The sequence below is a fragment of the Lonchura striata genome, chromosome 1 (genome assembly GCF_046129695.1).
Source record: "Lonchura striata isolate bLonStr1 chromosome 1, bLonStr1.mat, whole genome shotgun sequence".
Taxonomy (NCBI): Eukaryota; Metazoa; Chordata; class Aves; order Passeriformes; family Estrildidae; genus Lonchura; species Lonchura striata.
In genome coordinates, this window is record NC_134603.1 from 21,208,493 (window position 1) to 21,233,325 (window position 24,833).

At 44.7% G+C, this 24,833-nt stretch overlaps 1 protein-coding gene across 2 annotated transcripts in view; it reads left to right on the forward strand.

Annotated features, from left to right (window-relative positions):
* The first annotated feature begins 462 nt into the window (after window positions 1-462).
* NCALD (neurocalcin delta) overlaps window positions 463-24,833 on the forward strand; it is a 57,952-nt gene continuing 33,581 nt past the window's right edge. The window contains exon 1 of one of the 2 annotated variants that reach the window (XM_021529437.2): window positions 463-631. The gene's annotated coding sequence lies outside the window, so the exon portion shown is untranslated. The remainder of the gene's footprint in view (window positions 632-24,833) is intronic. The other variant, XM_021529438.3, reaches the window with a different exon arrangement.

A 24,833-nucleotide genomic window follows, 5' to 3' on the forward strand; every position in this document is an offset into this window, starting at 1 on the left:
GAGGCCGAGCTGGCCAGGCAGCTCTGGGGGCCAGCCCCCAGCCCCGCACGGCTGCTGCCCCTCATCACCGCAGCAGGACCGCTGCTGCCTCGCCCAGTCCGGGCAGAGTGCGGGTGACCAAGCATGTGTCACTGCGGCCGTGAATAAAACTTCAGCTATGCGTCATTTAGAAAGACCCTAATTTTAGCTAGCCACCGTGTCGCTGGGGTGCCCCAGCACCCTCGGAGGGCAGCTTTTGTGCCCCTTTGCTCGAGCAGACCAGGTGTATAATGTCTCTTTCCTGCCGGAGGCTGGGGACGCGGAGGCGGAGCGGGACAGGGTTAGGAGCGCGGCCAGCCCCGCCGGCCCGCGGAGCTCGGGCTGCCCGGGCCGCGGCGTGCGCGCAGGGTGACAGATGACCTGTGGAAACCATTCCGGAGCCGGGCCGGCGTTGCCGGGACAACCAGCGCTCCCGGGCCATGTGACGGCCGCCTTGACGTCAGCCGGGGGCTGAGCCTGCGGTCCGGCCGCGCCGTCAAAGCGTGAGAGCCGCTGGATGCTGGAGTCATCCCCGCCGCCGCCGCCGCCGCTGCCGAATCCCAGGGGCTGCCGGAGCATGGACTATTAAAAACTTGCATTTCTGCGGTGTGAGGTAACCATTTGTTTTATGTTCTCATCACGTTTGGATTGTTTTCCTTAAAAAAAAAAAAATAGAATAGAAAGCAGCTCGTATCAGTGAATGATTTTTTTTTTTTTCACTTGTTTGTTTTGGCTGGAAGTTTGTCTTGATGAACAAGCCCAGCGCTATCAGATAAATGCAAAGCAGCTTCCAGTTACTAATGCTGTGTGTAGACGGCAAAACGGAGTTAAATATAGATGAATGATCCGTGAAAGGAGAATAAAATGATATCGCTCTCATTTGACACTTTAGAATATAAATGAACGTGAGTAATCCTAGGCTAATGCATTCGGGAGCTAAAAGAAATTATGTTTAGGCATTGTGGTCTTTATACCTCTGCTGGAATTTGTTGGTTTTTAATTCTGCCCGGTTCAGGCGGGTTTGAGCCCAGCGTGTCCAGTGAGGGAAAGCCAGCAGTCAATGCAGCCAGGAACAGCTTAAAATCCAACTCTCAAAGTTGGAGCATTTAAATCATCTTTGTTCACGCGGAGTCCCTGCACCCTGCGCGCTCCCCGGGCTTTCTGCCCCTCTCCTGCGGCACGCGGCACTCCTGACTGTACACTGTTTACAGAGGAAAGAACCAAAACCTTCCTGAAAAATTATCTGAAATATGCCAAGACAGCAGCACTGCTGTAACACAGGCTTTTACCCTTTTTCTCACAAGCACACATACACAGGGCTTTTTTCTCTCTCTTTTTTTTTTTTTCTGTTGTGCATTGAGATCCGTTAGAATAGCTAAAAAAAGAACTGCAGCATGAGCAGCATGATTTTTCAATCAGTGATTTCACCCTGATTGAAAAATGAAATGCTGTTTGAGTTTTTTTATAAAAACACGAGGGAGTTTGTTTCTGTATCGTGCTTACTCCGAGGTGGCTGTTGTGGGGAAGGATATCCCAGAGCTCCTGAAGTTCAGTGCCACAGGCTGAGTTTGTTTGTGTGGGAACATATAGATTTGTTTTAAGAACAGATTACAGCTGAAGCATCACGTGCATTGTTTCCTGGAAAAGTATGTTAGATCTTTCTTATCTTCTTTAATTATATACTCCCGTTCCCTTCCTCCCAAAGTTCAAAGGGTTTATCAATAATGGTAATGATTCTCTAAAGCAGCTGCTGTCTAAAACGATGTGGAGCTACAAAACAATTTAAACCATGGAGCAGTAAAATATTTTTTTTTTAATTCTATAAAAATTATTCTAATATTATCAAATGCAGCAAAAGTAATTGTTTCAGAAAAAGAGCCAAGACGGACATTAAAACTGAAGGCACTTCTCTAAGGAAGTTATGGCTTAGTGCTCTGGATTTCACTGTATTTGGCATTCTTAACAGAGAACAAGGATAAATGCTGAAATATCTAAGCCGCCTGAAACGTTTGAAAAATCTAAACCATTTCACTTGGTGTTATCTCATCAGTCCTTTCCAATTCAACTGATGCCCTAAGACATTATTGTTGCGGGGCTGAAATATTTCAAATTATCTTTATTAAATTCTTCACCTGATGCCACTGCACCAGTGCATGGGGAGTCTTGCCTGGCTCCTCACAGGTGAGTTTTACCCAGGTTTGCAGGAGCCTCGCAGTGCTAGAGGTGCTGGCACCCACGCACAGCCTTGCCACGGGGAGTGACGGGCGCTCACTGTCCCTGCCCCGTGACCTGCCTGGGCTGAGCTGGGCACAGCTGCTGTGGGGAGCCGTGTTCCAGCCCCTGGCATTCATCCCCCTCCATCTGCATGTGAGTTCCCCAGACTGTAGAGCTGGGCTAGAAGGGGAGGACAGGGAGGTGGTTTTTACAGCCCACCACCCTCTGAGGTCTGCTTGTTCTCCAGCTTATACTGCTGGGGTAAGTCTGCAGAGGGACTAGGGCATGGACTATGGGGACAGATTTGAGCTGAGTGGCACCTGCCATTCAAGAGAACTCATTCACCATCACATCTGCAGGATTTAATTCCATGTGTAGCTGCCATCACCTCCCAGATTGGACTAGGGTGATAATGCTCAGTGTGGGCTGAGGCTTATGCTCATTCATTTAGGCTTGAATACAGTGTCCTGTAGCATATGATGCCTTGAAACCACCTGTAAGTGGAAAAATAATTGATGCAACTTTAGCTCAAGAGCTATTCATTAGAAATGTCTTTAAAATACCTTCCTCATCGCCAGGTGGAATAGAGATATCTTTCTTTAGTGATACTGAGGTAATCCTGAAAAGGCTCTAACTTTACCTTAGAGCAAAGGATGGTAAAATGTGTCACATTTTAGCAGAAGGGTCCTATACATGCTGTTGCAAGAGATCTGAGAGGCAATGTTATAGGGGAAGCCGGTAAGTGCCACTGAGATTGCACAGGGATGCATCCTGCCTTGGCAGAGTGACAGCTCTATCCCCTCTTGGTGAGTCTTTGGGGGCTTTGCAGGCAGTGCCAGAGTCTGCAACTGGAGGTGACACAGATCCCTGCTCAGGAGGGAAGGGAATGGTGTGTGAGAGTCATCCTGGGGCTATGTGCCTCTGCTTGATGCAGTGATGTTGTGATGCTCTTGTTGTCACTGGTCAGCTCTGTAGCAAACCCTTTGGACAAGCACTGAGGTTTACCCTGGCAGTGTGTGAAGCTGCCAGGCAATGTAATGCTAAGCATCCCACCATCTCTGAGCTGCCATGTTTCCACACACCATGAGAAAAGAGCAAACAGCCTGCAGGTTCCTTCCCATCACCGGGAGGGGAAGGTGGCTGCAGCCCATCCTTCAAATTCTGCCCAACACTGACACTGCCAGCTAACTTGGGCTTGAAATCCTCTGGCATAGGGATTAAAAAAGTGAGATGCACATGGGCTTGGCGACACTTCACCTTCTTTTAGGGAGTCTAGACTGGCCCTCCTACTTCCCATCAGCCTTCATGTCATTTGCAGATGTCACCCCCTTGGCACACACATGATGAAGGGATGATCCCTTCCTGCAGTCTCCTTGTCCACGGCGAAGGGCGAGCAGACCTGCAATTCCCGAACTGGAGCGCTTCACCTTAGGAAAGATCTTGGCTGAAGTCACGTCTGAGATCTCCTCAAGTCACTTCTCACACAACTGCATACAGCAGAGAAATCAAAAACAGATGTGAGCTGTTGATGCCTCTGGCCTCATAATAATAACACTCAGTGTGCTCTACCTTGATCTGTTTGAGTTGATGGGCAATGACAATCTAAATTTAGGCCAGAATCATAATAAAACCTAAAATCCACTTGCAGTGCGGAACACTACTCCTTGAATTTTTTCAAACAGAATGCAATTTCTGCTGTCTTTCTAAAGGTCCTAGCTACTGCTGAGGCAATATCATGGGGGGAATAAAATCCTCTGTAGAGGGTGGCAGTTGTCAGTGGGAACTGATGCTTCAGGATGGAGTTTCAGGATCTTAAATTACTTATTGCAGAAGTTGGTTCTCACTCTGCTAAAAATCATTACATTGTGATAATTTAATATCTGCATCAACATTAGGAACAACTGGTTTAAATGATAACTGATCTAGAGTAGATCATTGGCATTTTAACTTACAGTTGTTTTTCCAATTAAACACAGATGCCATGTGTAGGGTACTCTGAATGCAAAATAAAAGTTGACCTGGCTGTTGCTTCCAAGCTAAAGCAACAAAAATCCTAACTCTGGAATGTTTTTGGTAGTCATATTTTAGAAATAATCTTCTGTGGTGAGCCAAAATCTGTACAGCCAGATAACAGCTTAAAAAATAGACTATGCTTTGGCTGTACTTTTCCTGCTGTTAAATCTATCTTCTTAAATATCAGGGAGTATGAGTTGAGGGTTGAGAAACAGTAATTTTGTAATTATTTTATATGGATTGAATTATTCTGTCATCAAATTTGCATTTCAGACAGCATTACAGTATGAAAATATAATTAGAAACTGTAATTCAGGAATTGCTGAATGTGATATTTCCCAGAGGGAGCACTGTGAAGAAGCTGCCCTTACTACAACTTTAGCAAATGTTGAAATTCTATAGGTGGGAAATGTGAAGGCTGAGTTGTAAAGTTCCGCTCCCTTCTGTGGTCTTCACATACTGTCAACTTGCTTCTTCATTTTTTTTATAAGATTCATTTCCACAAAATCATCTAATCATTACAAGCTGAAGGGCTCAGATCCTGTTCTGTTGAATTTCAGGCTGGCTGTGCTGATAGCTGCTGAATTGCTTTCAGCCACAAAATGACACTGAAATAATGTAAGGATCTGATTTACATGCAGAAAAAACAAGAAGCTTGTCATTTGGTATGAAATGCTGGTTTCAATTTGCCCAGCACCTGAAATTCCCAGCCACACCTCCTTTCACAGAAGGTAGCTGAGGATGGGTCTTGGTTTAGCTCTGTATATCTTCTTTTGTAGTTCACTATTTTTTGCAGTATGTGTTCACAGTGTTGTGCAAAGTTTTAGCTGTATAAAACCCACTAATGTCAATCATTATATTTTTTATTCTTGTGACAATCTATGGTTTAGCATAGACATACTAGCTGGAAACAAACGTGGCTTCTGTGTTTTAGCTGGGCTTGTATTGATAAATCCCATGTGCTTTTGTCTGAAACATGCACTTTTTAGAAGAGCATCTCCATGGCCAATTTTTCCCACCAACCTGTTGGGCATTGGTCAGGTCCTTATATGAAAGCAAGCCTGTGATGCACAAAGCAAGGATGGCACTGGGAGGAGACAGAAGCTGAGTGTGGGTCATGCTTGATGCTTTGATGTCCCCACACACCTGTCACAGTGCTGCTGAGTGACAGTCACAGTGCTACTGCAGAGGAAATGTCAGGATGGGAAAAGGAGAAGTGTGGATCTGTGACCCCAAGGATGGCATGGACACATGGGCTGGCTGGTGACATGGTTCCTAGTGACCCAGAGATACTGTCACCCCCAGAGTGCTCTGAGGATCGAGACATTTTGCCTGGGTGCTGGGGAAGATGTCTGTCCCATCACTCACATTTTGGGTGATGCACATCCTTCCCCCCATGTCTGGTATTTGCAGTATGAGCATAGGACAGGAGCTTCAGGGTGTCACTGCAGATGCCCATTTCTGTAAGGGAGGGTGCAGTATGCCAGGTTGGCTCTTTAGGGACGAGTGGCCTTGCTTGAGGTGCAAGTGCTGGTTTACAGGTGGGACACGAGGAGTTCCTGAACATCACAACTGCATTTTTGCACATTTACTTAGGAACTGCAAAAGAGCAGGAGGCAGCATTTCAACTGACTGTGTCTGCACATGGGAGCTGAAAAGCTTTGAGACAGGTTTATATCTGCCACATGTGTCACAAAGCCTCTTAGTTGTCTGCTGAATTTCATTGTGAAGAGAATGGGCTTTGGGAGCAGGCCAGAGCCAGGCTGTCCAGCCACAGGGGCACGGTGGACCAGGAGGGATGGGATGAGGGGGGAAGGAGAGCCCTTGGCAGAGCTGGCAGGATGTGTCCAGGGCAGGCTGATGTTCTTGCACTGCTGCATCTGCCCATGCAGGGAGCTCTGGCCATGCTGCTTCATGTCCCTGGGCATCTGAAGAACAGGCCAGACAACCTTTTTCTCTGTGAAATGGAGCTGTCTGAAGGAGTTGGGAGAATGAAATACTCTGCCAGTGATGTTGTTTAGCTGCCACGTGATGTAGCTGTGGCTAACAGGGCTGCTCTCTCTTCTGGGCACTGGGTTCAAAGTAGGGCTGCAGGAACACTGCACAGTCAACCCTTGTGCAATGTCTGCTACTTCACCCAAGAGAAGAGAAATTAAAACTGAAGAAGGTCAAAGTGGGCTTCTTTCCTTAGCAAATTCCCTCACTCCTGGAGCAGCAAGATTTCCTGATTATGCCTCATACAATCTTTCTGCATCTCCTCCAGGACTGCAAAACTACAATGGTTCCAGCACATATGAAGTGTCTAACTTCAGCTGAATAATACTCAAAGAGACTACATGAAGTAATTGAGCCCTGAGAACCTTTAAAGAAAATATTCTGCTCATGTTGTGCTCACAAATCCAAGATGCCAGGGGGATACAAGCACAAAGAAGTTGATTATTTCCACAACTGCTATGTGCTTCCTATCACAATAGTATTCTTTTGTGCAGAATGGCAGCAAGATTGCAGAGTCCTCTTTAGCTTTACCAACTTCACAAGCCCAGGTCCAATTAGAGCAATTATATCTCAGCAGAAGCACTGTCTGTTGTCTGCTGGACCTGTCTGTCAAGCATCCTATTCATTGCTGTTTATCATGTATGAGGCTTTTCATGGAAAGTTGTTCTGACCCTACTGAAACAGTCCCACCAGACGGGTAGCCTGCATTTTTATTTCACAGGCTGATGTGGATGAGAAGAGTACAAATTTACAACTGGCCAAGGATACATCTTTCAGTCTAACCACGATCTCCTCTCACTTGAGTATTATTGCTGGTTTGACACAGCACACAGCTTTCATGTTCAATTATTTCACTTCACCCTTCATTTTCAATTACTTTACTGCTAAAAATTGAGAACATTATCAGAATTCACAGTTCTTCCTTGCCATGTTCAAGGGTTTCCTTAATCAAAATCTCCAATGTGAATTGCAAGGCATGTAATGGTTGATGACACATGATATTAAACCACTTACAGCTCTGATGTCTGTGTAGACTCCCTGGTCTCTGAGTTACTGAAGTAGTGGGAACTACTAGCTGGGTAGTGGGAACTTCTGTAGAATGACCATTTGTATTTTGCTTTGACTCTCCTGACAGGGCCTGGTGAAGGAGCTGAGTAACTCCTTCCAAGGAAGTCCCCCTTGGCACCACTAAGGTAAAAGCTCAAAAGGAGAACTCATTGAAAGGCAGAAGTGCTGGGACTTGGGAAGGTCAGAGGCAATGCAAAGAGGAACTCTTTCTGAACAAAAAGTAGATATTTATTTTCTCACAGTGCTCTTGGAAAGGAAAATCCAGGGAGCAGTGTTTAGAGTCATCTTTATGAAACAAAGAGAATTATTTTTTGACAATTCAGAAATGAGATTGCCTGTGAGAGAGCATCCCCTGACCCTGCTGCTAGCTCCATGGTATCCATGGGAGTCCTGGCCAACATGCACAGCAGCATTTGGGCAGAACAGGACTGCTTTAGGAACTGAAAACATGAGCTCAGACTTTGGTTGATCTTCCTCCAGTATCATCAGGGCAGTGGTTCCCCCACATTTGTTTCCTATTTTGCCTCTTCTGCAGGTTTTAGCCCAGAAGGTCTGCTTTTGTCAGGAGGAACTGCCAGGCCATCTGCACTAGTGGTCCAGGTGTCACCTGTGCCTTCCCTTGGCAGAGGATGCTGCAGGCAGGAGACCTGTGCCACCCTGACCAGGGCTGCAAGGAGACCTGGCCAGTTTGGCCACACCGGTGGCAAGAAAAAGTGGGAGCTGATGAAGCAGCAGTATAACATGCTCCACATCAGCTCCATGGGGGTCTTGGTGAATTTTTTAAAGATGAGTTTATACTGCTTAACTGGATCGGCAGCCTTGGCAGATTCAGTTTATTTTCTTGCAGTGATGACGTTTTTGCTGAGAACCTGGGAGTAGGTTCTCTGCTGCTGTGCAGAGTCAGACTCCTCCACTTATCATAAACATATAATGTTTGTGATATTCAACTAGAAAAATACAGTTCCTTCAGAGATGGCAAAAGGTGACAGAAACACTAGCAGGGTGACTGCATGCCTGACTTTTACTCTTTTTGTTAGACCTGGGACCTTTGCATAAACCCTCACCTCAATTCAAGGAATCTGATTAGAAATAGAAGAATATTTCACTATTAGTTCACCATGTGCCAGTTATTAGTAGGCTGTGGTGTTGCTCCAAGAGCCTGTGGTAAGACACAGCCTTCCTGCATGCCACTCCCACCATATTTGCAGATGGCACTCCAAATAGGGTGCTGGGGAGGCAGCTGGGAGAGAAGGAGTTAAAACAGGCCACAAATACCAGTTTGAGACATTCAAACTGGTATATAGTAGCTTTTCTTTTGTTTGCTGAATTCCCCATGCTTTTACAGTGCTATTCCCATTATTCATTTATTCCCCAAAATAGCATTTTTAAGCAGAAGAATGACTTGAGTGGGGAGAAGAGGGGATCTGCAGGCCGAATGGGACAGCTGTATGCTCCTGTGTCTGCAGTGAGGGGTATTTCAGTATTTCAGGCAATTTTCCTTCCTCACTGGAAGCCCAGTAATTCCTCTGTGACAGTCCTTGCCTCCCAGGGGCAAGCGTTGCACAGTGTGCTCATGCTGTTTTTATGGCCCAACTTGAAAAGAAGCATCTCTTGCTGGTGGACACTCCTTTGAAGAGGAAGGATGCCTTTGCATCCAAGGATGCATCCAAAGGATGCCTTTGGAAATATAAGCCCAAAGGAGCCTGGCCCTAGGACTAGTGATGCAGGCAGATCCCACTGAGCTGGGAGGCAGTTCCAGCCATCAAAGCTCCTTGTGTGGCCCATCCTTGAATGCTGGCTCAGGAAAGCACTGCTCTGGAGGGGCTCCCTGACAGCACCCACCAGGGCTGGCCAGGGATCCTGCTCCCTTATCCCTCACAGTCAGGCATGCAGCCAAACACAAGCAATGTCAGCTCCAGAAACAGGTGCCAGCAGCCTTCCCCTAGGGCTACAGGGAGGGATGGTAGAAAAGAAGCCCTGAGAGGAATTAAAAATTAGATGCTTGTGTCAGTGGCTTCCTGTCACCACATCTCAGCAGCTCACCTTCACAGTGGCTGGCTGCCTGCCCAAGCACTGGGGAGAGACAGGAGCATCCCATTCTCACTGCCTTTGCTGGAGATCAGCCAGCTCTCCTGTGGTCCTGGTAGGTGGATGAGGAGGAGCTGCTTCACTGCTGCACGCACACAGAACTGACCAGAACAAACAGCATGTGCCTCTTTGTGGAAATCCCCTGAGTCCTAGTGAAAGGCATCACACCCAGATGTGGCCAGACCCAGATGAGTCACATGGCTCTTCAGCAGGTGCAGCTGTCCAAGTGTGGGTGCTGAGAAGCTGAACTTGCCATACCACAGCTCTCTCTGTGGTCTGGACTGTGCAATAAACCCAGTAACAGTGTGCTTAGTGTGGGTGGAGGCTGAGCCCACAAAGACTGGCATTTGGGCTGCAAGGGTCAAGCCAACCAAGGCTGGTATTTGGAGGTAGAAGGGCTGAGCTCCATGGGGACATTTGGCCCTCCTTAGCATCCAGTCCAGCTCCTTGGTGTGCACATGCCCTGAAACCCCTTCAGAGCCCCAGCAGATTCATCACTGAGCCCAAGGTCCCTTGCAGAGCATGTCCAAAATTATTTGAACTTTGGGTCTAGTTCATAATCCCCTCTTAATATCCCACACTAGGTAAGCATTTGCTTCCCCCAAGCCTTGATATTTCTGGTTTTGACACTAACATTCAAGTAAGTGACAAGCTCTCCAGTTTCCTGAGATAATGGCTGTGTCTGTACCATGGCCACTGGCTGTGTCCACAATAAATGAAATAGTGGGCAACCCCAGCACCAGAGCTCAGTAGTCAAAATCACTCTCTGCAGAGCAGTCCCTATCCCAGTCTAGTTCCCAATCAGTTCCCAACCTGTTCACTGGGTTCCAGGGGGCAAATGGCACACAGTCACTTTTCAGGAGGGTGCAGAGTTCAAGAGCACAGACAAGGGAACTTCTGTGCCAGTTGGCCCCGTGCTGGGGAATGCTCCCAGATGCATTTGCTTCATAGTCACAGGTGATGTGGTAAATGTCATCATGCATAACTGGGTGAGAATCCTTGGGGGTGAAAAAAGAGCCTTAAAAATAAAAAAGTGGTTTTTTCTGAAGCCCAGGTCTAGGTAGAGTTCTTGAGCTGCCACGGCCAGGAAATCAGCCCATTGGAGCATGACAAAAAGGCTGGCAACTCCAGTCTGTCAAAAAAAAGCATTGAGGTTCTAATAGGACCGAAGTGAAGGAAATGAGGAGCAGGGCTGGAAGAAAGGATATAAAAAAGCCTTTGGTCCATAGAGCACCAGGCTCTTTACTCCCCTGTTTGTGCAGAGGAACATAATCTTGTACACTACTGACCCTACTCTTTACAGAGTGTGGGTTTGATGCTGATTTCATATTGTTTATTGGTATATACTCTTTCCCCTGTGAGGCTCAGTTTTAATCCTTTTCTAGTTTACAATCCACTTATTTTTAAGATGTGAAAAATGCATAGGTCAGTATCCACTACTGTTCTACCATTTCTCCAGAAGACGTAAATTGTTATTATCTGTATTAGCTTTCTCATTGAGAAACCAACGTTACACTTTTTTAATGCTGTCTCATGCCTAAAATCTGTTTTCCAAATCCTCCTTTGCCTGAAGTAAGCGCTGTGCACTGCACAGTGCATCCTCCAGCTCCCTGGGGACTGCCCAGCCCCACATACAGCACTGCCTTTGCCACATAGCACTGTCAGGAATTTCACATTTCACTCTGCAAAGAGAGAAGTAATGTCCATGTGCTGTCCTCGTAAAACCTCAGGGTTGAAAGAGGTCAGAATGAAGGACACTTCTGAATGCAGTTTTCTCCCAGTACTTCTGATTGTGTTGAATTCAACCTTTCTGTTATGGACCTCGGAGCATAATGGCAGCAGGGTTTGAGAGAACCAGGGGAACATTTGCCTATCTCTTTGCCTGCAGCTCTTCAGGTAGTTTTGATTATTTTAATTACATCCTCTGTTAGACAGGGAGCATCTTCCACTTTCCCTGAATTTCCCAGTCGTGTCAGGTCACAGATCACTTAGTGCTACATGGAAGCCATCATATGGAACTCTGATATTATTTGCGGATTTACAGCAAATTCCTGAAAAGTATGAGGCTACTGGCTGAAAACTTTTGAACAGTGGTGTTTAGTAAAGCAGGACTTGGGCACGACTGTGTGAAAATGTAAAGTTTTCCCTTTTTACTTGCAAACAGGAGTTGCTGTGCTTGTATTGCTCCAAGTAATACAGGGGATTTGGGAAGACTAGCATTAAGACAGTTTTTCAGAGTCATTGAATATGTTTTAATCCTTATTAGCCTTGAGCAATTGGCTCCCAGTGAACTCATGGAAGGAGAGGTATAATTAAAGATCTGTCTTGCATGGCCTGCTGTGCATTTATAGCTCTGCAACTGCTCTCGGTAGTGAAACAGAAATATATCTTTCAAGAAAAGCTCAACAACAAGAAATATTTATTTCAGAAATATGAACACAAATGTTTCTTGCAAGAATCATCAGATAAAAGCAAAATTGTTCTTAAATTTCTCGTTCCACTAAGCACCTGGCTCTAATCTACAGTTCCTTGCCTTTGTTCATTTTTTAACCCATGTGGGATCCTATTTTAAGGCATTGTTATTTCATCCGATAATAAAGGTCTATTCAACCATATGTGTGTTTCATCAGTGTTGACATTTCTTGCTCCCTGTCATATTTTGCATTTTTCTTCAATCTTTCCACTGAAGAACCAGTGTTGTCCAAATTGCTGCTGCTCAGCTGGACACAACTCCCTGTTCCTTGCTATTTGAAGTTGATTACCTAATTCTGCTGGTGGGTAATTTTGATAAAGATTTCACAGAGTGCTAAATTTGTCTGCACAGATGATAGAATGACAGGTTTTTCTCCCAGCCATTGCCGAGGTTTATGATTGCTGCTTCTCAGGTGTCTGGCACAAATGGAAGTGGCACCGTTGTGGGACGTGCTTGTTATGCAGGCATTAGCTTTGAAAAACCCTGGATTATTGCATGGTTTGTCATGTCTGTTTAAGCACACTCTTTCTGCTCCTCCTCCAGTCAATTAGAAACTCTATTAAATTGAATAAACATATTAAAAAAGTAAGAGATTTACTCAAGGAATCTTTATTGCATTTCATTATAAACCACTGAATCTAATTTAACAAAGAAGATTGCTTTAATTATAAGCGGACAAAAGACAGATCTACTCTATGTTCCCACTAGGCAACTATCAGCAACATGCACCTTCTTCATCTAATGCAGTCTTGACAAGTAATTAGGTTTGGTAGTTCTCCTGGGAACAGCAGTTAACTGTATTACAGAACCCCCCAGAGACAATGACATCAGGTGGATTTGTTAGGTTCTGTGGTATCTGTTCTCAGCTGTTTTTTCTTGCCCTGAGGAAACTCATGACACAGCCTAATGTAGGCAGAGGGTTCAGATGATGAGCTGTTGATCTCCCCATCTTATCTCCAGCCAGTTTCACTGCACTTGGTGCTGCCCTCTGGAAGCTCAGCAGATGGGAGAGAGCTCTGGTGGCCCTCTGTGCTTTCAGACACATGCATGGCTAGTTTTTGTTGGCAGAGTGAAGTGCCTTGGTGCCATTCACTGTTTTGTACCTTATTACTATTTCAAGTCCCAAGCAATTTTCAGAGGAGAAAAAGGAAGAGTCAGTCCAAGGTGGTGTGCTAGAAGAACTCCCTGCTGCCTGTGTCCTTCCCTGTTAGATGGACATCTGAAAACTGAGTGAAGGTCTAATAAGCAGAGGAATTCCTCCATATCTGTCATGGTGTGGTTTGGAAGGGAGCATGAGGTGACATGGTGCCTTCCCACTGTCACAATTGAGGCAGTGCTGGGCGTGCCTTGAGGCAGAAGGATGGCTGTCAGGAGGTTTAGGTGCCCACAGCCTCTGAGCCCAGGTAGGGTCAAGAAGTGCCTGATGAGAGTCTGTTCTGTGCCATCCTCCTGTGAGTCTCTGCCAACCCAGGAATCTTGAAAATTCACCCCAACTAGTCCAGGAGCACATAACCAGCTGACAAAAAAAGTCATATAGATGAAAAAATCCTTTCCTTCCTCTTCCTGTGCCTCTGTTCAGTCAACACTAGTGCAGCTGTCACCCAGTAATTTTAGTGAAGTCATCAGAACTATTCAGAAGAAAAGAATGGTATTGTTAAATTATTGTGTTCCTTAGAGGAGACAAAAGGATGACAATAAAGAGGTGAAATTTTGTAGAAAGTTTGAATTGTTCAATACTGAATAGAGACCAGGCACGTCTGTAATTCACTTTCGAAGAAAATGCAAAACTTGATTTGGACAACAGCCTGCTAATCCTCCTGACTCCAAGGTTAAGCCCAACCAGCTGTGAATTTTATTGAGGCTATTTGTAAATCTTAATTTCAGTTAATTTTTTTGCAATAATGTATTGCTGCTCTCAGTGCTGTCTGATGCTTGAAGTGACAGAGCTGGCCAGCTTTCCTGACCTGTCTTTTGCATCCTGGCACTTGTTCCTTTGCTTGCCTAAAACTCCCCTCACATTCCTGCCACTGCCCATCACTGACATGTGGTAGGAGGTGATTACATAGTGCAGAGGAAGATAAAGATATTGCAAACTTGTTTACTTAACAACACTGTTTTTGGCTCTCCTCATGGTGATCCTCTGTGCCAGAAAAACTGCCCGCTGTAATAAGCATGCATGTTTTTTTGGGTGCTATTTCTCTTCCAAAAGTGAGGACAGTAGGAGATCACCTGACTCCCCTAGTCCACTGCAGGTATCCATGTGATATATAGACCCTCTTTGTGGAGTTTTAAAATTGCATTTTCCCATGACTTTGGCTTTTTGTCTTGTGATCTTTGAAGAAGGCTGTTCCACAGACTTTGCTGCTCTAGTGGTTTGAGATTTGCTTCTCATTCCCAGCCAAAATTTATTATGGCTAGTTTATACCCATTTGTTCTTTTGCCAGCATTGTCCTTTGGTTTAAACAGCTTTTCTCCTTCCCTGGTGTTTACCCCCTCTGATGTATTTATAGACTTCAACCATATCCCCTCTTGGCCTTTCTTTAGCAAGGCTAAACATCCAAGTGCCTCTGGTCTCCTTTGAGAGCACAGGCTTTCCATTCCCTTATTTGGCTTAATAGCCCTGCTCTGCAGCCACTGCAGGCCAAAATCCCTTTTCCTCAGTGTGTTTTCCTGGCCATGTACTACTTTCATCCAGGTGAGCCCTCATATTTTTAAAGACTGCTCATAAAGAGTGTTAGTATTTCACCCTCCCCGAACTACACAGATTGGTCTCAGCAGGTTCATTAGAAAGCATCACTTGTGTTCTGCAGGACACATCATATTGGTATTTTCCTGTTATGGCTATGTAAGTCCTCCAGCTCTTCCTCCTGCTCCATCATTTCTAGTTAAGAACATCAATTATTTCCACTTGTCTCTCACATGCTGCATTTTGCAATAAGGAGTCCCATCCCTTTGCACTCTTCCAGGGCTAAGATTGTCCCATTCTTCTGGTGGGGTAGTCTGGTGTCCACCTGATGGTGCCTGTCACCTTGGTGTCATCAGTAACTGCACCGCTTTGAGATTATGCATCCTGGTTATTAATGAAAATGTACAACAACATCCATCCTGAGACTCAGCTTGGAAGAACCCTACTGTAACCACCTTCCACCTGAGATTTCACCTCTGATTTCAATTCATGATCCTGAAAGAGGAAACATCTGCCTTATTCTGTCCAGCACATCCCTGAAGGAATGATTTGCTTTGATTTTACCCAAGTGGTTTTGCATTAGCCTTTCTGTATACATCCATGTATCTATTAGAAATGAATGCAGGTTAGAAAGCCAGTGCAGGCAGACTTCCTACAGACTTTCCATATAAGGTCAGTTCTGCCAAGAAACTTCAGTATTAACCTCTAACATTTCTACAGCTTCAGTCTGAGATCTCTCTTCAGCAGCACTTGCCAACTGTGGTGCTCAAGTTGGGGTGTTAGCAGATACGTTTTGCTCTGCTTCAGTCTCCCAGTGGATTACAAAGCCAAATTCATGAGTTTAATCACTACACTTATTTTTCAGACTTAGTACACTTTTTATTTTTTAAATGGGAATTTGGAATGGGCTGAAAATTCATTTGTGTTCTGGCAAGTGTCCCTCATATCTTGGCCTGCAGATGAAGAGCAAAAATGATATTTGTACCCTTTACATTCAAAATATGTGAGATTATAAATATATTGTAATCTTAAAACATTCCTGCTTGTTCTTAAATTAAGACTGTGAGATTTCTCCCTGAACATCTCCCTGTGAAGTCTGACAAACATCTGATTGTCTTCTTCTTTGTGCTAAAGGACTTAGAGAATTTTGGAGGAGTTGGTGGTGACATCTCACAAAACAAATAACACAGCTACTTCTCTTTTGGGCTCAAATAGACCAACAGAAGAGAAATTACAGACTATTTAGCTGCCCTTTTGATGACAGGAAAATCAACCATTGTCCTCCTTCCCATGAGTAGTTCCAGTTTTTATATCTATCAATGTTATCAGCTACTTCTTCTGAATATATTGTATAAATGAGAACTGAATGGACTGAATGAGAACTAGTTCCTTTAAAAAGAAGAGGAAGGGGCCTTCAGAAATAACAAGTCAATCTAGTTACGTTAGTTTCCTGCTTATAATTTAACTTTTTTATATTAACTTTAGAGCATTCTCTGATCTGAACAATAAGCTTTCATCTTTTCATATTCTGGGCTGGCTGAAAAGCCTTTGCCTAGTGCCTACATCTTATAAAACCAAAGATCTGTGACATTCCAGACTTCATCTTGTTTGGTGGACCAGTTATCCTGGACACTGCTCAAAGAATAATTGATTTGAGGATTTGTCAGCTAAACAGTCAGGTAGAAAAGTCTTTATTTTGTCATGAGGTTTCATTTTCCAGCTATTTTTGTTAAAATCAAGGAACTTCACATCAAGAAGGGATTATATAACTCAATCTGACACTCCATGTTGAGCAGACTGTTGTCTGCTCTAGCAATTTTGTGAAACTAGATTCCCATATTTCTGTTTCTGCCAACCATAAATTTGGAATTTGCTCACTCACTCTCTAGATTCCATTTAGAGATGGTATTGACTAGATTTCTTTAGCTTATATAGAGACAGTGAAATATAGATTTCTGAATCTGGAGTTTTCTGTAAGTAAATAATGTGGAGTTTGATATTAAGACAATGGCCTCCTGAACTGTTGTCGAAGGATGTATCTTGTTAAAGGTTGATTCTAGATTCAAAGCACTCAGTGTGTACCTGCACACATTCTCTGAGCCAGTCCAGTGTCCTTGCTCTGTTCAGGCAGAACTGGGGGCTGTGGCTGGGAGTGCCCAGCAGTGGATCCCTTCCACCAAGGAAGCTCCCTGCTGATCTGAACCTTCAGAGGGAAGGTGAAGATGAGCAGAACTGGACAGCTGGGTGCCCAGCAGCTGCAGAGCTCATGGTGTCAGTCAGAGAAGTCCCCGGGGGCTGCAGCCCCCGTGCCACCCCACAGGCTGGTGCAGAGTCACACTGTGCAGCCAGTGTGCACCAATTGGAACCAAATTTCGGCCCTCTTACCTCCCTTCCCATGGCATCATCACTTGCTGAGAAACTTGAGTATAGGAAGCATCCAAACCAGAAGCATAGGCAGGGGTGTGTGCCAGTCTGCAGCTGCTTAGCATCTCAAAAGGAAGACTGAATTCCTTGTATCTGGCGATGATCGAGATGCAGGGAGTCACTTTATTGACAGAATTAGTTCATATTCCAATCCATCTTGTGTGCAGATAATGCACTGTGGGATTGAGCTACTGTAGTAATAAATTTCCTAACCTAATTGTAAAAGATAAAAGCTCCAGTGAAGTGAGGCTTCATGGCACACTCCACTCCATTCAGTTTCCAGTCCTTCAGAAGAGCAGGCGAGAACGCCCTCCCTCAGGTTGCTGCTCTGTGTCTCTGACCTCCTCCTACAAAAGCAAATTTTCCAGGGAAGGAAATAGAGCAGCACTAAATCTTCCCTCCCTCTGGCTACCAGCATCTGCTGTCACTTTGCAGCTCACGTGAAAGGTCGTATGGAGCAGGGCCCCATATGGAGCAGCCCTCCAGGTAAAATAGGGAATGCTGTCTGGCCCCAGACCTGCCTCCCCCTGTCTGCTTCCTCCCCTCTTCTGCAGCAGTTCCTGACCACCCTACTCCTCCAATGAGTTTCAGATAGCCACAAGCACTGCCAGTCCACTGCACCTTTGATCTGGAAGCAGGAGTGGCTTCTGAGTACTGCTGGCACATGAGATGCTGATTCCCACTGGCTGTTGCAGCTCGGCAGCAGAAGGAGGAGGGAGAGAGCAACCTGTGGCACAGTGATGCTGGGTAGACATCTCAGGTCTTTGTTCATATTTTGGGCTCAGGGAGGGCTGAATGCACTGGGCATTGCACGAGGTCTGATGGTGTCTGGGCATTGCTCAACACCCACAGGCCTCCTGTGGCAGCAACTGAGGGACAGATACTGCAGCCAGTAAGGAAACCCAAAGAGCTGAGCATTTTAGGCTGATTGACAGCTTACACCTCAGCAGTGCAACTGCTGAACTTGTCCATCTCTGCAGCCTCAGAGACGGGAATGGCTCTGATGCAGTGTGATCAATCCCCAGGGAATGAGGTGGCTGCATGTGCATGGAGCAGCCGTGCAGAGAGGCAGACAGGTGCCCCTCAGCATCACAAGTCAGAGTCAGCAAATAGTTGAGGCTGAGAAGGACCCTTAAATGTCATCTGGTCCAACCCCTACATCTTAGCAGGTCATTGATTTCCATTCATGATTGAGCTGCCTTGCACTGCTAGTGAGACTGGAGTTTCTTGGAACTTCACTGAATTAAATTTTCCTCTGGCCATGCCGCTAGGATGGTATTCTTAGAAACCACAGGAATGAAGCTCATGTAATGCTGGTGGCAGTAGCTTTATTTCTCTTGGCCATGCTAGAGGAGTTCTCAAGCTCCACCAGACTTCTCTGAGAAATCGGTTGTCTTCACATTTGAAAAGACAGCATTTACATTGCAGCATTTACATTGCAGTGTGCTTGGTATGTGCTAGCTTGATATAATTTTAAGCTGTTGATCAGGACAAAAAGGAATCCCTGTGTTGATGTGTTGTCTTCCTTTATGAAGGCCAAAATATTTGATGCTCCAAGCAGTGTGCTAAAAACATCTGCAATAAGGAGACAGTGGCATATTGTTCACTTGGAAACTCCTGGGAAAAAGTATTCATGGCTTCTATATTAACAAAATCCAAATAAATTAGTACTGTTTGTGCTGTTTGAGTTCTTAGAGTGCAGTTGAAAAGGAGAGTCACACCAAAAAATATAACATTTTCGGGTACTCTTACCCTGCCCATAATTATTGCCTGCACAGACTGCTACAACCTATTTACTTGCACCAGCTTCACAGCTGGCCTCCAGCCAGCAGCTGAGGTTCATCCCTGCTCTAGATGTGAACTTCAGACGAGGTTTACAGGAAGCCTTCAAAAAATACGAGTTGGTGGTTTCAGCAGGGCTCAGCAGCACCAGCTCCACGGGTCTTCCTTTGCCTGCTTATTTTAATATCATATTTTACCATCTGCATTTCAAAGAGAAGCATTTGCAATTTTTTTATGAACCAAGGTTGGTATTAGACACTAAAGTGAACAAATGCTTTTTGCTTGGATTCTTTGGCCAATATGCACATTGCTTACAAGTTCCCATTTGGAACAGTTGTCACACAGGTGTGTAAAACACTCTGAAAAGCCCTTTCCTTCACTGCTGCAAGCACTTCCATCATCATGCAGAGCTCCAGAGCTGCTTATCGTCTCTGTGCACAGCACACCCATGTTACCCACCTCCACCTCTGTCTCAGCTTATCTTCCCTGTCTCTGCTGCGTGGGATGCAAGGTGGAATGGACTGTGGCCACAGACAGGACAGAGTCTGGGGAGGCACCAGAGGCAGTAGGCCAGGCAGTAGGGTGTGACGAGGTCAGGTGTTTTTGAGCAATCTGCTCAGTTCTGTCAGTTCTCTCTCAGCCAAGCCTAGGAGGTCTCTAGGCTCAGTTCTGCAGGAAGTTCCAGAAATGCTGCTGGTAGCTGCTGGACATCACTCTGATGTAAGCAGTGATTACTTTGCTGATCTGAGGGAGGGAGACATGTTGCATGTAACAGCTGTTACATGTTAGGGAGGTCTGGCCCATTTCCATCATGTTGTATTGTTATTTTCCACAGAAGTATTTACCAGCAGTTGCTCCAGCCACATACCAAAAAAAAAAAGAGCAGTTTTTCTTCCTTCAAATAAGAGTGAATGGAGCATTGGAACTACATATACATATTTTTATACTTGGTAGTTTCTCACAATAAATGTGCCACATGGCATAGGATGAAATTGTATTAGAGGAACCGGCACACACATCAAAGCTTTGATTGTAAACTTCCAGCTCAGAGAACGAGATGAGCAATCTCTATGTTCAATTATAGCTGCAGATATTTCCTTTTTCCTAAGCTGGTGTCTGTTACCATGGCCACAACCTTCAGAGTTTTCTGGCTGTTTTAAAGTCATTACTAGGAGTGAAAAAGCAGATGTTTAATTACATTCTTCTTATTCCATTCACTATGTACAGCTGACCTTTTAGAAGCCCTCAGTAAAAAAATAAACCATTTATTATTATTATTTTCCTAGAGAAAAATAGCAGAAGTTAAATAATATATGCCAATATGTACTTGGTCTACAACTTCTGAGTACTGGTGAGAAGGGCAGTTTCCTGACATCTTAAGGACCGGGTATTAAATTGGTATTAGCAGTAATCAGAGGTAAGTGAAAACCATGCTGTAGAAAATATAGCAGTTGTTGTCCTGGTCACTGACAACCCCAAAGGATTGAGAATATCCTTTGAACACTCTGGTTTCCACCCAAAGAGACACTGTTAAGCCAGAGCCATGTATCTGTACATCACCAGCAGAGTCCTGCACAGGTGTTGTGGCAGCACACCTGCTGCCCAGGTGTTGTGGCTGTCACTATCCCCACTGTGTGTAAAATCCTCTAGGATTTATAAAAACAGGAGGATTCCCCAGAAACAACTTCTCCACCACATTTTGGCATTTCTGGTTTGTGGATAGAGACAATAGTTACTCAGGAGATTGCTCAGCCAACAGGACTGCAGGGAACGTGGTCCCCTAGATTGTTCATGGATTGTTCATGGTATGTTCCTCTTTACTTAGACAACATTACCACTTGTGTCACAGAATAGAAGATTTGTTTATTAAAACTTTCTGTACTCAGGGTTGCCTAAATTTAGCATTTTGTCTGTAATATTGGTTACTCCAGTATATGATAAAAGCTTTGTCATCTCCCTGTGCACACCCCTCCCCACTAGACTCTTCTCAGGCCAAAAGAAAAGGTTGATTATAAGAAAGATCAAGTATGAGGTAGGTCCCGAATCCTACTGAGACTGGTATGTAACTTGGTTTATACAGAGAAATGTAACAAAAAGGCAGTCTCTGATGTCTGCCCACTTCCAGAGCTGCTGAGCAGGGACTTGGTGTGTTTGGCTTGAGCACAATTGGATAGAGCAACCCTACTTCTCATCCCACTCTTACCTTCAGTGTCTAAACTTACTTGGATCTGTGTTTTGTTGCTCTGTGCCTGAGCTCTTCACCAAAGACTTCCTTGATGTACTGAAGTGTTGGAAAGGTAAATGCACTAGAGAAGTGACAGATGTGAATTCATATCTCCATATTCAGGCTGCTCTCCCATTCTTTTCTACAGATTGGTGTTGTAGACCAATGCTGTTAAACACCTTCCTAAGTTTTCTTAAATCAGAACTCCTAGGTATCAGCTTCCTAATGAATTATGAGGTCTCATTGTTTAGCTGTTTTTACATAGCTCCTCTTGGTGGTGGAGCTTGCTGTAGCTAGTACTGCTACTAACTTGAAGCTATTAGTGTATTAAGACAACCATAGTCTCATCAAGAATTATGCTGATGAACACTGATTTAAAGATTTTGCAAACTGGAGCAAAGGACAGTGCTATCTCCCCCTCATAAACAGAGGTCACACTATGGAAGGAGACCCAGAATGGGACTGGAACCCCAAATGGAAACAGAGATGCCAAAAGAGGGAATTTAGTTCAGGGTCAATGGCTGCAGAAAATCCCGTGGTGGGAAATGTGTTCAGTGTCCAGCAGCTTCTCAGCATCCCTGCTGCTATGTGATGCTTACAGGATGTCCACACACAGCTGCTGCTGGGCAGGCAGGGGAAGAGCTGGCCAGCAATGGATGCTCCTCTCAGCCACTATGGAGAGAGTGTTGGCTGCCCAGCAGTCCCTTCTCTGACCATGTGAAGCTGGGCTGTCATGTTTTTGCTTTTATTTTTGGTTATGCAATTATTTTGCTAAGTTGCAGTCTCTCGTGTTGCTGTAAAAGCTGCTCTTGCTTCTGCAGTCTGTAATTAAATATGACCCCTCTCATATTGTGCCTACAGTACACACACCATGCACTATCCAAAACTCACAGTACCTTACACTTTTTCCCATTCACTTGTTTCTCAGAGATGTCAGTGTCATTTCCATGGTTGCAGTGAGTTCAGCAATAGAAGGCTTATCTTTGGGCTTTAGGAACTCATTCCTTCTAGAATAGTAATATAATGCTGCAGACTTACCTTAAGTAATCCAACCACCTAGTGTGGCTGAGCTGCAGGACAGAAACAGTCTTCTGCCTACACAGAGGCATAATCACCCTTGAGCAGGAAAGGAGACAGGAGAGCATCCATGGAGAGGACAGCACATTTTTAGGCAATCCCTTACTTAAGGCATGTTTTTAGTTTGCAGTGCTGGAAGAAAAGTAAGTGCCTTGTTTACAGCATCTGCTTCACGCTCCATGCATGACTGATCAGATCATATCTCGCTGCAGCAGCTCAGCAGAGCTGTGGTGCCAAGGTCATGTGAAGGTGCAGGGGGTGCTGTGCTAAGCAGCTGTGACAGCCAACCTCAGATCTATCTACCAGTTCTGAAGGACCCATTTGGTTCTCTCTTGAGAGCACTCACAGTTCAGTGTGGCATCCATCTCTGCACGAACTGTATATACAACTCTATGTAGTCATATATATATACGACTGCATATGTCGTATATATAGTTCATATATCTACATATGCATATATTGCATGAAAAGATAAAGGTGAATTTTCAAGTGGTTGGAAAAGCTGAAATTTGGGTAATCTGTGCTTTCTCTCTCAACTCTTCTAGCATGCATCTTTCATATAATAGGAGCATATATATTAGTGCAGTCAGTTTCCAATATGCTTCATATTGTGACACTCCTTGGAAAGTAGTTGCAGAAATCCAAGAGTGGGGTCTCTGTGAATAAGGAAGATGGCTTCAGAGAGGGGGAATTTACTTAAAATTCAAAAACTGCACACCCCAGATTCTTTTATTTAGTGCATCCTCAAGTAGAGACAGTCCTGCAAATCAGTGGAATCTGCCCAGCATCAACCACAGCTCTCCCCTCAAATAATTTGGGTGTACAAGGGGCTTACATGCATTACTGTCCTTGAAAGTGTAACTTTGCCCATTTGCTCAAGTCCTATTGCTACCTCAAAAAGTATCTGGAGAGTTTTCCATTTTGAACAGTCCTGTCTCTGTGTCTTTCTCAGCATGAAGATGCATCCGTGTTCCATAGTCCAATGCACCTTTCAGTGGTATCTCAGTGTTCCTAGATCATCTCATCAAGGGCCTGTAGTTTCTTCTGTGAATGTGCTATTCTAGACATTTTTGGTCAAATTTAAGTTAAATATGCTTCTGTTATCAGCTAGCTTTGTAAATGAAAGGGGTCAGAATATATAAAAGCTTCAGAGTTCCCAGATGAAAAAGTTAATGTCTCAAATGGCCATTGAATAGATACAGGAGTGATAATCTGCTGAGGTAGACTCCTGCAGGAAAAAAAAAAAAATAACAGAATAATTATTTTTTGTTTGTGACTACTTTCAAAGTTCACATACAGAGGCTCCTTTCCTTTCTTTGAGCATCTCACACATATTCTGTAGAAAGAATATTTTAATGATAAACCTGAGCTGTCTGGTCTTCCCTGAGCATCCTTGTTTACTCTGGGCCCACTTCAAAGCTGTGCTTAAAAGATCTGGTATTTTTTTAATAAAGAGTAAAACTAGCTTCTAGATGAAATGTGTAAAATAATGTCCATGCTTATGACTGTGCAAGGGAAGCTGGATAGAACATTCTGTGTTCAGTGTAAGGCCCTATTGCTGCCTGGTGCAGAGAGCAGGTAGACGTATGTCCCCAAGTTTTCAGAAGATGTTTGGACTAGGCAGGTGAGTTCTGCCTTCTGCCTTGGGGCAGAAGGAAATAAATCCCCTGCATGTGTTTGTAGATGAGCAACCTAAAGCTGAATATGAGTCAGCAATGCCTTGGCAGCCAGAAGGGCCAAGAGTGTCCTGGGGGCATCAGGCACAGCATGGCAACTGGGCAAGGGCGGGGATTGTCCTGCTCTGCTCTGCACTGGGGCAGCCTCACCTTGAGTGCTGGGGGTGGTTTTGGGCAGAAAATAAGAAATCTATAAAGGCATTAGAGGGCACCCAAACAATGGCAACAAAGACGGTGAAGGGCCTTGAGGGGAAGCTGTATGAGGAGCAGATGAGATCACTTTTGTGTTCAACCTGGAGAAGAGGACACTGAGGAGAGACCTCAACTTCCTCATGAGGGGAAGAGGAAGGGCAGACATTGATCCCTGTTCTGTGGTCCTTGTGATAGGACATGAGGGAATGCCCTGAAGTTGTATCAGGGAAGGTTTAGGTTGGATTATTAGAAAAAGGTTCTCACCCAGAGGGTGGCTGGGCACTGGAACAGCTCCCCAGGGAAGTGGTCACAGCACCAAGCCTGACAGAGTTCAAGAAGCGTTTGGACAATGTTCTTGGGCACATGGTGTGACTCCTGGGGATGGTGCTGAGCAGGACCTGGAGTTGGACTTGATGTTCGTTGTGGGTCCCTTCCAACTCAGTTTATTCTGTGATTCTCTGACTTACACCTCCTAATTGTTAAGATGATGGCAAAATCTGCTCATCTGCAAGGTGAGTGGTCCCATTCAGGGTTGCCTTCTGCCTTTTCTTCATGCGATATTTCATTGTCATCAGTCAAGAACTAGAGAATTGATTACATGGTGCATGGACATTTGTGCTCATACAGTGTGAAACTGGTGCTGTCATCAGGATGGTTTAACAGTATAAAAGACTTGTGAGGGAGATGATATATTTTTATTATGTGAGTTTATATGCTGTGAAACAGCAGAATGTACTGTTGGCATACACTATTGAGTGTTGCAGGCTGGCATCTACATTAAGAGATCATTAAAGAATTCCTGCCTGAGATGGAATAAGGTTACACCTGGAAATTAGTTTTTTCCTGAGGTCTTCCACTTGGTTTCAAGTAGCCCTCCTCCTTTCCCAGTTCATCAACTGAATT